The sequence below is a fragment of the Hyla sarda genome, chromosome 6 (assembly GCF_029499605.1).
Source record: "Hyla sarda isolate aHylSar1 chromosome 6, aHylSar1.hap1, whole genome shotgun sequence".
Taxonomy (NCBI): Eukaryota; Metazoa; Chordata; class Amphibia; order Anura; family Hylidae; genus Hyla; species Hyla sarda.
In genome coordinates, this window is record NC_079194.1 from 149,738,669 (window position 1) to 149,751,077 (window position 12,409).

Below are 12,409 nucleotides of genomic sequence, written 5' to 3' on the forward strand. Positions count from 1 at the left end.
AGAAGGCTATAAGAAGATAGCAAAACGTTTTTAGATGTCAATATCCTATGTTCGGAATGTAATTAAGAAATGGCAGTCATCAGGAACAGTGGAAGTTAAAGCAAGATCTGGAAGACCAAGAAAAATATCAAACAGAACAGCTCGCAGGTTTGTGAGAAAAACAAATTAAAAACCCACGTTTGACTGCACAATCCCTCCAGAAAGATCTGGCAGACACTGGAGTTGTGGTACACTATTCCACTATAAAGAGATACTTGTACAAATATGGTCTTCATGGAAGAGTCGTCAGAAGAAAACCTCTTCTACGTCCTCACCACAAAAATCAGCGTTTGAACTTTGCAAATGAACATATAGACAAGCCCGATGCATTTTGGAAACAAGTTCTGTGGACCGATGAGGTTAAAATTGAACTTTTTGGCCAGAATGAGCAAAGGTACGTTTGGAGAAGAAGGGGAACAGAATTTAATGAAAAGAACCTCTGTCCAACTGTTAAGCATGGGGGTGGATCAATCATGCTTTGGGGTTGTATTGCAGCCAGTGGCACAAGGAAAATGGATTCAATAAAATTTCAGCAAATTATGGATGCTAACTTGATGCCATCTGTGAAAAAGCTGAAGTTAAAGAGAGGATGGCTTCTACAAATGGATAATGATCCTAAACACACCTCGAAATCCACGGGGGATTACATCAAGAGGGGTAAACTGAAGGTTTTGCCATGGCCTTCACAGTCTCGTGACCTCAACATAATTGAAAATCTATGGATAGACCTTAAAAGAGCAGTGCGTGGCAGACAGCCCAGAAATCTCAAAGAACTGGAAGACTTTTGTAAGGAAGAATGGGCAAAGAATTGAAACACTCTTGGCTGGCTACAAAAAGCGTTAACAAGCTGTGATACTTGCCAAAGGGGGCAGTACAAGATATTAACTCTGCAGGGTGCCCAAACTTTTTCAGATGCCATTTTTTTGTTTTCTGTTATTTTAAAAGTGTAAATGATGGAAATAAAATCTAACTTTTGTTGACATATTATAAGAATGTCTAATCTGTACTTTGATGCCTTTTGGAGATTTTTCCATCTTTCCTTTGCTTCTTTATGCACATTAATACCAATTTTTACCTGGGGTGCCCAAACTTTTGATCCCCACTGTAAACTCAGTGGGACCTGTTGGTGTCCATCGTGCAACAGACTGTCCAGCACTGTTGTCTGTTTATGTAACGGATACGAAAGAGAGCGGAAAGACGTGTGTACTTAACCCCTTTAAGTACTGACACCTGTACTCGTGCAAACATCCCGATACTTATTTCAATTCCTGCTGACAGTCATCTGCCACTTTAAAAGAACAAAAAAATGGCCACTGCGTGAGGGTGTTCAGTAATTTTAAGAAGCTGTCATGCTGCCAATCATTGGAAGTCCAGTGACAGGGGACAAATGAGCAGACAGAGGTGTAGGAAGAGCATCGGAACTTTAAAAAAAAAAAAAAAAAAGTATTGATACTTGGTTTAAGAAAACCTGTATTGCTGCATTCCTACTTATAAGTATATTAGAAACTTGTTTTTTAAAGGGGCATTACCGCTGTTGTCAAGGCAATGCGGAGCATTGTAGTTTTAAAGCTAGGGGCTGGACACTAAAGTTCTAACCCTCAGATGCAGCAGGAAAAGCTTCCAGAAAATACTCAGACAATTCAGATTAAAAGACATTAAAATGAGGATTACTATTCTGCATTCTCAAAAGGACATTAGCAGATAAAGCCGGCAGCTCCCGGCCGCCACTGATTGGTTGTAATCCCGGCAACCCCCTCCCCCAACAGTCTCAACAAAAACGTTATCTGGTTTGTAAGAAAAAGTAATGTTGCTGAAATAGGTCATGTCTGCTAGTGGAGGGCCTGACATCTTACCCGGGAGTGCATGGATTTATAGTTGTCAAAGATGGGGCTTGAAGCTCCCAGACTCCAATGCAAAATCTGCCTCCCTCGAAACATTATACTATTTAGGGCCTGTACATTACTGTCTATCAATCATAATACAAAGTCTACACTGCCCCTTTAAAAGATGCTAACCCCCTAATAGAGCAGAAAGGCCTTTAGAGTAAGGGACCTCATGCAAATTCTGCCCCCTCTGTATATAGGGCTGTGATCAATGCAGTTCTGAGCTCCCCTGCATATGTATGAGACACAAGATGTAATTTACTATGAGTCAACTCTGCAGAACTCAGGATCCTATTTACAGGCACAGAATAAAAGAACTAAGTACGCCACCGGTACACCTGACTCCTGGCTACATCCATGAGCGATACAAGCCACATGTCTGATGTGACAAATAATGAAAGCAGAATGACGATCCAAAGCATTCATTGTAACCCTTTAATACGTCTCGGAGGAGTCTGGGAATGAGGACAGTTCTAGATCTGAGGAGTCGTGAATTACTCGCTGTGACGGTCAGTAACATGAAGCGATATTCTGATAATCCACCCTATTACCATGTGTTGTTTATTGATTCTGGATCACAGGTAAGTTGTTATAACTACGTCCGGGCATCCAACAGCGACAAACCTCAAACTCCGTGAGAAAAGGAAAGTGACATTATAAATAGGTTCTAAGGAACAACTGCGGTGACATAAACCACTGAGCACAGAACAGGTCAACCGTAAAGTTATAATAATGTAGCAGATCAGAAAGCTCCAGCACATACAGAGTTAATTGGTGCCACCTGCCTGGAGCATGACATGTCATCGTGACACTGGGAGCTCTACAAAGTGAGGGAAGGAAGGGGGTTAACAGGCGCACTGGCCTATCTGACTATGTCATTATTTATCTACAGGGATGATACAATGTAATGAATGTTCAAAGCTGCATCTTCCCCATACAATAGGAGGCTACCTATAGCTGGAAGATCACATAACAGACTGCAGTGCTCTCACACAGGCTTCAATGGTGTAATGTCAGGATACAGATGACACAATACAGAACATGGTCACAGCAACATTTCCTCATGGGCATCGGACACTTTAGATCAGTGGTCTTCAACCTATGGACCTCCAGATGTTGCAAAACTACAACTCCCAGAATGCACGGACAGCCGTTGGCTGTCCGTGCATGCTGGGAGTTGTAGTTTTGCAACATCTGGAGGTTCGCAGGTTGAAGACCACTGCTTTAGATTGTTCTTGTTATACAGGAGGGTGTGTGTATATATATATATATATATATATATATATATATATATATATATATACACACACATAGACAACACAGAATCACTCCCATTATAGATCTATCAAATACTACACAAAGACAAAAACACAATTATAGGTCCATTATATACTACACAGACAAACACAACAACACTGCCATTATAGACCAATCATATACTGCACACAAACACCACAATATATATATATATATATATATATACACACACACACACACACACTTTGTATATAAAGTATAAATATTAGTATAAAAATAAGTTTACTTAGTCACTATACACACATATTATATATATACACACGCTACACAAAGACAAAAACACAATTATAGGTCCATTATATACTACACAGACAAACACAACAACACTGCCATTATAGACCAATCATATATTGCACACAAACACCACTATATATATATATATATATATATATATTTATATACACAAACACACATTTTTATATAAAGTATAAATATGTTTACTTAGTCACTATACACACCCACACATTATATATATATATATATATATATATATATATATATATATATACTACAAGTATACACACACCTTACTGAGATATAATATACACAAATACTTGTATATACACCTATATCAATACATCCTGTAGGCATTAGAAGCACTCCATATATACAGTCACATACGTTCTAACACTATTTATTCCACGTGCTGCCATATGGACACATCACATACATTATATACACACAGGCAGGAGTCATACACACTGTATACACTCTCATACATACATAGATACATTACACGGGTCCCGCTCCCCTAATTCTATGCCCGGGCACAGCTGTTTCTCCCTAGCAGAAAGTGAGTTCCCCCCCGTACAGTGGCCCTTCCACCCTTCTCCGGTCAGGGGCCCCTCTTACCTGCAAGTCCATGTGTCCAGCTCCGGAGCCAGCGATGCTGACAGTACCAAGTCCTCAAACCCTGCTACCTGCTCCGTGCCCACTCGCATACTGGCAGCAGCTGGCAGCTTTCCACGCATGCGTGACCCAGGAATCACGGCCATCTTCCTCCACCACCGAGCTGTGTTCGCAGAGGCCGCTGGGAAATGTAGTTTTCAGGATAGCGTTGCACAGTCTGCAGGTTCACCTCCCTCACACTTGTGAATTAGCAGTATGTATAGATCAATACCTAGGACTTTGGATGAAATAAAAGAGATATTGCATCATTCACCAGGGCAGAACACCCTGCAGTCCGCAGAACAGGAACCCAAGCGGTCTGCTCCAGAGAGAACTGTCTGTCCTGCAGAATGCGCGGTAACGGAGCGGTACCGGAGCTCTCTGCAGCCAATGAGACCTGTCCATGATAGGAGGAGGAAATATGGAGTCCAGTGAAGAGGATCCTGCTCCTCCACAGACTATTACCATGTGGAAAGAATCCATAGAGGCTGCTGCTCCATAACTTCTGGAAAAATTCTATTAATAGTGTCCTGAAGAAAACCTACTAGAGATGTTTAAGAATGGACAGTAGACACATATGGGGAGATTTATTAAAACCTGTGCAGAGGAAAATTTGCTCAGTTGCCCATAGCAACCAATCAGATTTCTTCTTTCATTTTTAACAAGGCCTCTGCAAAATGAAAGAAGCAAGCTGATTGGTTGCTATGGGCAACTGGGCAACTTTTACTCTGCACAGTTTTTGATAAATCTCCCCCATAAAGTTTGTCTTTAAGACGTAGCAACCAATTGCCCATAGCAACCAATCAGCTTTCTTCTTTCATTTTCAACAAGGCTTTTGTAAAATGAAAGAAGCGATGTGATTGGTTGCTGTTGGCAACTGGGCAACTTTTCCTTTGCACAGGTTTTGATAAATCTCCCCCATTGGCTCTGATTTACTATTGTGAACCCGACCCTTTTTTTGGGTTGTGCACCAGAATTTGTGGCCCAGTACACCGAAATGGACCCAAGAAGTGCACCAAAATGGACCTACAAACCCTGTGGTGTCCCGGTACAGGAAATGGTCCTGTACCCTCCGTAAGTCCCCTCAGGAAGAGTCCCTGCTGTCCATAGGGCTCTCCTGCAGGGTTCACCCCTTTGCTCACCTTCTATTGTCTTATATAAATGCATTGTATATATTGTGTATGCATTGTCAATATGTATAAAGTTGTACAAATGTATAGAGGTTAGACATATGAAGCACTGTCATGTGACATACCCAGAATTCCTTGGGCATAGGAACCACAGGCTTTACAACCAACGGGATTTAGTCCGGCCTCCTTAGTATATAAGGGGCTGTAGTCTCTAAACTCCATCTCTTATCTCCTGGATTTCAGCCAAGCACAATACCTGTACTATTTAAATTCATCTCCACTAGGTCAAAGCCTAAAGAACCTGCAGCCACTTCCAAACGTGAGTTATCAAGCTCTATCTACAATTCTAGTGACTACTACTCAACTCAAGAATAATATTAGTAGCACAGTGGCCTGCATAGATATTCTCAATACTACAAGTCCCAGCAAGCCTGCAAGGTATCCTGTATCCCGGTTGCCTCTAGAGAAACTGCATAACTGTAAAGACGATTTAAGTATTACAAGTAAAAGTTCCAGTTCTTGCATAATTCCTGCTCTGGACATTCCTTTATTGAAAACCGTTTTTGGGTTGGTTGATGGCGGTTACCATACCGGAATAACCACATCCTGGCATCACAAACTTTAAAGGAGTATTCCAGCGCAAAATAATTTATCCCCTATCCAAAGGATAGGGGATAAGTTATAGATCGCGGGGGGGGGGGGGGGGGGGCGTGTTCGCCACCATGTCATGCGGGGACGGAAAGCCCCCCTTTCCAGCACACTGCTGCGGCCCCGTCCAGGAGATCCCGGGGGGCCCCAGCGCTCGGACCCCCCGTGATCTATAACTTATCCCCTATCTTTTGGATAGGGGATAAGTTATATTGCACTACAGATCTCCTTTAAGGGGTTAATATCATCTTGCCCCCCAAGGTTAATACCACCAGACCCTGCTACACTATTGCAACACCCCAGATCCCCACAAACCCTAACTAATATACTATTGATTTCACGCCCCCTCCCATAGACTTGCATTGAGGGGGCGTGACCGTGACATCACGAGCCTCCTTCGATGCACCCGACGCTCTAAACAAACACTGGTGCAGCAGGGAGATCACAGGGGTCCCCAGCAATGGGTCCCCCGCAATCAGGCATCTTATCCTTTGCATAGGGGATAAGATGTCTAGGGGCGGAGTACCACCTTAAGTGTATCATGGTTCTACTATTATTACACCATTTTAGATTTTTTATTTATTTTTTCTCCATAAAGGCTGTATGAGGGACAATCCATCACACAAGCTTGTTGGGTTTGTATTGATCCTTATTTCCTGATATACATACATGTTGTTTCGTTTGTAAGGGCTCGTTCACATGGGCAGATTTCATTGCGAGTTCCATAGACTTTAATGAAGTCAGCAGTGGATTTTCGCAGTTTGCCCCCATTCAAATTCGAGGCAGGAAACATGTTGCTAACTCACAATAATAATGTGTCCGTGTGAACAAGCCCTTACTCTGTAATGTTTCCTCTCTATTTTAAAGTGTTGCAGGCTATGTTGGTGCTATATAAATGTTATTACTAAACAGATCAAGCATTGCTTTTTTTGCATTTATATTTGGTCTGTTTCCCAACAGTATGGAGAAGATTTATAGACAATAGATCAAAATGGCAAGTGGTATGAGAGTGAAACATAAAGTGGGATACATAATAATCTATAGGGCATACAAATGTACAGAGCAAGGGATAAAGTTCCAAAACCCTAACCTAGATCACTTCACCACTTTCCCTAAAATATACAGGTAAGGCTCCTTTCACACTGCCATTGTGCCATCGGAAAACATCCATCAGGCACTTTTCATGTTATCTTTGATGGAACACAACAGGAAACAACAGATCCCATTTACTATTATGGGGTCTATCAGGCGCCGTTGTTTTCTGCCGAGTAGCAGGAGGGAAAAAACATTACATGATGTATTTTTTTCTCCCGCTATTCTCCCAGGGTTCCCTGGCGGACGTCAAACAACAGTGTGAAAGAAGCCTAAACAGGACAGAAAGATATAAAATTAACTACTACAAAAAGACAATAGCTTAATTAAACTGCAAGGTCAATGGTGTACGCACAAAAGAAATTCCAAAGTCCAAAATAGCGTATTTTTGGTCACTTTTTATATCATGAAAAAATGAATATAAAGCGATCAAAAAGTCCCATCAATATAAAAATGGTACCGATAGAAACTTCAGATCACGGCGCAAAAAATAAGCCCTCATACCAGCCTGTAAGCAGAAAAAGTTAAGTTATAGGGGTCAGAATATGACTATTTTAACCCCTTAATGACGCAGGACGTATATTTACGTCCTGCGCCGGCTCCCGCGATATGAAGCGGGATCGCGCCGCGATCCCGCATCATATCGCGTTGGTCCCGGCGCTCATCAACGGCCGGGACCCGCGGCTAATACCACACATCGCCGATCGCGGCAATGTGCGGTACTAACCCTTTAGAAGCGGTGAAAAAGTGAGTGACCCGGCTGCTCAGTCGGGCTGTTCGGGACCGCCGCGGTGAAATCGCGGCATCCCGAACAGCTGGCAGGACACCGGGAGGGCCCTTACCTGCCTCCTCGGTGTCCGATCAGCAAATGACTGCTCCGTGCCTGAGTTCCAGGCAGGAGCAGTCAAGCGCCGATAACACTGATCACAGGCGTGTTAATACACGCCAGTGATCTGTGCAAGAGATCAGTGTGTGCAGTGTTATAGGTCCCTATGGGACCTATAACACTGCAAAAAAAATGTAACAAAAAAAAAGTGTTAATAAAGGTCATTTAACCCCTTCCCTAATAAAAGTTTGAATCACCCCCCTTTTCCCATAAAAAAAATAAGTGTAAAAAATAAATAAAAATAAACATATGTGGTATCGCCGCGTGCGTAAATGTCCTAACTAAAAAAATATATCCTTAATTAAACCGTACGGTCAATGTCGTACGCGCAAAAAAATTCCAAAGTTAAAAAAGCGCATTTTTGGTCACTTTTTATACCATTAAAAAATGAATAAAAAGTGATCAAAAAGTCCGATCAAAACAAAAATCATACCGATAAAAACTTCAGATCATGGTGCAAAAAATGTGTGCGACAAAATCAAACCTATATAAGTAGGGTAACATTTTAACCGTATGGACCTACAGAATAATGATAAGGTGTAATTTTTACCGAAATATGCACTGCGTAGAAACGGAAGCCCCCAAAAGTTACAAAATGGAATTTTTTTCTTCGATTTTGTCCCACAATGAATTTTTTTTTCCCTTTTCGCCGTGCATTTTTGGGTAAAATGACTGTCACTGCAAAGTAGAATTGGCGACGCAAAAAATAAGCCATAATATGAATTTTTAGGTGGAAAATTGAAAGGGTTATGATTTTTAAAAGGTAAAGAGGAAAAAACGGAAAATCCCTGAGTCCTTAAGGGGTTAAAAGTATTAGTTTTCCTGCATGTAGTTATGATTTTTTTTTCTGTTCACACTGTTTTCTCTTGTATCCGTTTATATGAAGTTCTGTGTTTTTTATATTTAGGTTTTCCTACTGGGCCAGCATCCTGACCACATGGTGGAGTGTGCCGCTGGCCAGTAGTCTATTTGGATTTATTATTAATGGCTACTCCTAGAGTGGAGTGTCCAGTTTGTGTGTTCAGTGTGAACAGTGTTCTATAAATCTATCCTGTGTATCTAGGCATCCCTGTTACCGCTCCATGGGACTCTTGTCTACTGGAGGTGTTCTGAAGGGATTGCGATTATTCCTGTCTTGTGTTCAGTGTGAAGAGTGTTCTATAAATATATCCTGTGTATATAGGCATCCCTATTACCTGTCCATGGGGACTGCGTGTCTACTGGAGGTTTTGCATACAGAATGCGAATATTCCTGATTAGCGATAGATCCCTGTTTCTGGTCCATGGGGACTTTGTGTCTACTGGATGTTCTGGGGGATTATGCTATATTCCTGTCTGTTGACTGATCTGTTTTCCTGTCTGGTGTTTTGATCTCTATTTTTATTAGTTCTTGATTTCAGATCTTTGCAGTTCTGTACATGACTACTGATCTATAGTGTCCTCTGTTCATGTACGCTGATCCATGGTGTCCCCTCTCACTGATCTGTGTCCTCTAAACTTATACTATTGAGTTCTATGTTCCGGTTTTGTTTCTGGTTTGTGACCGACTATTTATTAGTATGTATTTTTATTAGGCCCCTACACTTTAGCTCAGGGAGGGACCGGTGCCCATTTGTCGATCCACCAGTTAGGGCGGATGGGCAAGTAGGCAGGGAGAGCGGTTTTAGGGTAAGTTTAGGGCTCACTCTTCCTGTCCCCCTGGTCAGTTCCTGACAGTGTAATTTTTACCGATATTTGTGCTGCGTAGAAACGGAAGCCCCAAAAAGTTACAAAATGGCATTTTTTTTTCTTACATTTTGTCATACAATGAATTTTTTTTCCGTTTCACTGTGGATTTTTTGGTAAAATCACTAATGTCACTGCAAAGTAGAATTGGTGGTGCAAAAAATAAGCCATAATGTTATTTTAGGTGCAAAATTGAAAGCGTTATGATTTTTAGAAGGTGATGAGGAAAAAAATGAATACAAAAAATGAAAAATCCTGCATCCTTAAGGGGTTAACGGTGTATTAAGGCTCACTATACCCCTTGTTACATTCTGTGAGGGGTGTAGTTTCCAAAATGGGGTCACATGTGGGTGTATTTATTTATTTTTTTTGTGTGTGTGTTTGCCAGAACCGCTGTAACGATCAGCCACCCCATGTGTAAATCACCTCAAATGTACATGGCGCTCTCACTCCTGAGCCTTGTTGTGCGCCCGCAGAGCACTTTACATCCACAAATGGGGTATTTCTGAAATTGTTACAAATTTTGGGGGTCTTTTTTTTCCTTTTACCTCCTTGTGAAAATGAAAAGTATGGGGCAACCCCAGCATGTTAGTGTAAAAAATGAAAAAAAAAATGTACAATAACATGCTGGAATAGACCCCAAATTTACCTTTTCATAAGATGTGAAAGGAGAGAAAAAAATAAATTTGTGAGGCAATTTCTCCAGAGTATGGAAATACCCCATATGTGACCCTAAACTGTTGTCTCGAAATACGGCAGGGCTCCAAAGTAAGAGAGGCCTATAGAAGGGATTTGCATAGGGGTGGACTTTGGGAATCACTGCTGTAGAATACCCCTAACAGGGTTCCTCCAGCTGATGCAAAACTCCCAGCATGCCTGGACAGTCAATGGCTGTCTGGCAATACTGGGAGTTGTTGTTTTACAACAGCTGGAGGCTCCGTTATGGAAACACTGCTGTACAGATTTTCTTTTCATTTTGATTGGGGGAGAAAAGGAGATAACTGTATAGGGGTATGTGTATATTTGTTTTATTATATGCTAGTGTAGTAGGGATCGATCGATCGATTTCAGTTTGACCGATATTATCGGCCGATATTCACGATTGTGGACGTTATGGGCAATTACCTTGCCGATAATGTGCCACCCACCCCACCGCCCCGGCCAGAGACCGCTGCTGCCCCATTGCCTCCCCATCCCCGGTTTTAGAATTACCTGTTCCCGGGGTCCGCGCTACTTCTGGCTCCTGCGGCGTCCTGTGTTACGCTGTGCGCTGCGCAATGACGAGTGACGTCCTCAACGCAGTCAGTGCGCACAGTGACAGCTCAGGAGGTCGCCGCCGGAGTCAGAAATAGCGCGGCCCCCGGGAACAGGTCATTTATAAAACCGGGAATGGGGAGGCAATGAGGCGGCGGCGGTCTCTGGCCGGGGCAGTGTGGTGGGGGGTGCGGCGCGGTGGCGGTGATAGGACTCAGGAGGACCCCAGGAGAAGCAGGGGGAGAGAAGCGGGTGGCGGCAGCGGTCTCTGGCACCGCAAAAGCCGCTGCAGTTCATTGATTTAAAGCGCCCACTTTAAATCAATGATCTGCAGCAGTGTCGCCGGGGGGGGGGGGAATAAATAGCCAATAACTTATACCGGAATATCGGTTTAAGTTATCGGTTATCGGCCCTAACCTCCACAGAGTATCGGTATTTGCCCTAAAAAAACAAAACAAAAAAACACAACTACAACTCCCAGCATGTACGGTCTGTCAATGCATGCTGGGAGTTGTAGTTTGCAACAGCTGGAGGCACACTGGTTATGAAACACTGAGTTAGGTAACAAGCAGTGTGCCTTCAGCTGTTACAAAAACTACAACTCTTAGCATGCAGTGACAGCTGAAGGGCATGCTGGGACTTGTACTTATGCAACAACTGGCAACATACTACTAAAACGTCCAGCATGCCCTTTTGGCTGTCTGTGCATGCTGGGGGTTGTAGTTATGCAACAACTGGCGGCACACTGGTTGCAAAACAGAGTTTATTTAACTCAGTGTTTCGCAACCAGTGTGCCTCCAGCTATTGCAAAACTACAACTCTCAGCATGTACGGTCTGTCAATGCATGCTGGGAGTTGTAGTTTTGCAACAGCTGGAGGCACAAATATTGCGAAATACTAAGTTAGGTCACTAACTTTGTTTCCCAACCAGTGTGCCTTCAGCTGTGTCAAAACTACAACTCTCAGCATGTACTGACAACCCAAGGGCATGCTGAACGTTGTAGTTTTGCAACAGCTGGAGGCACACTACTACAGCTCTCAGCATGCCTTTGGCTGGCCATGCATGTTGGGAGTTGTAGTTATGCAACAGCTGGAGGCACAATTTTTCATAACTACAGAAGTACAACTTCCAGCATGCCCGGACAGCCAAAGGGCATGCTTGGAGTTGCAGTTATGCCTCCAGCTGTTGCAAAACTACAACATACAACAGCAGGAGGCAAACAACGCTTACCTCCTGCTGTTAGATCCCTTTGTCGGGACGTCCGCCGCTCAGGACCACTGCTACACCAGACCCCGGGTAAGCCTCCCCACACCCCCATCACCGATCACCTCCTCCCTCAGCCGCCCAGCAGGACGGGTGTTTGGTCGGCCGGTCCGGCCGACTAATCACGCTGATCGTGAGGTGACACCGGTGCCAGCTCACTTCTGATGGGCAAGAGTGATTGGTGCCAACTCTGACTGCACCAATCTCCCTTTTTCCGGGTTTACTCGGAATCGCCGCAAATGGTCGATCTGAATTGATCGGCGATTTGTAGCGATCGCCAACA

General features: G+C 43.1%; 1 protein-coding gene across 3 annotated transcripts in view; it reads right to left on the reverse strand.

The window, feature by feature from the left end:
* The window catches only part of KIAA0513 (KIAA0513 ortholog), a 68,758-nt gene extending 64,063 nt beyond the window's left edge, over positions 1–4,695 (reverse strand). For 2 of the 3 annotated variants that reach the window (XM_056525532.1, XM_056525533.1), the window contains exon 1: positions 4,092–4,692. The gene's annotated coding sequence lies outside the window, so the exon portion shown is untranslated. Of the gene's footprint in view, positions 1–4,091 lie in introns of all 3 variants that reach the window. The other variant, XM_056525534.1, reaches the window with a different exon arrangement.
* Positions 4,696–12,409: the final 7,714 nt, after the last annotated feature.